The sequence below is a fragment of the Aphanomyces invadans genome (genome assembly GCF_000520115.1).
Source record: "Aphanomyces invadans strain NJM9701 unplaced genomic scaffold supercont1.19, whole genome shotgun sequence".
NCBI lineage: Eukaryota > Oomycota > Saprolegniomycetes > Saprolegniales > Verrucalvaceae > Aphanomyces > Aphanomyces invadans.
Genome location: NW_008580164.1, coordinates 864,526 through 864,959, shown reverse-complemented (window position 1 = coordinate 864,959; position 434 = coordinate 864,526).

The window sequence follows — 434 nt, the reverse complement described above, 5'->3', positions numbered from 1 at the left end:
GCCGCGAGAATCTTCAGTAAAAACTCTACAAGATACAATTTTTCGGAACACTCATCCCATTGCAAAAGTTATAAAATTTCACAATTGCGTTTATTGAGGTAACTGGTGACGAAACTTGCTGTGAACACACGATGACATTGAGGCCATGATATATTCCGTTCCCCACACCAGCGACAGACAATACGCTCTCTCGCGACACATTCTACCATCCCGAGGACCCCCATCGTTGGAAAATTATTCCAAATCAACAATATAGTCAATTTTTGTCCGAAGTGATTGTTACAATCAACTTTAGATTGGCGGGATATTATTCGTTCATGGAACTCCATCGTAGGTTGTAGGTATCAGTAGCCTACAGAGAAGTACAAGAACTTCTCTTTTATTGACTGTCATCCGTGGTTGAACCACCAATTCTCACGATAAACACCAACCCC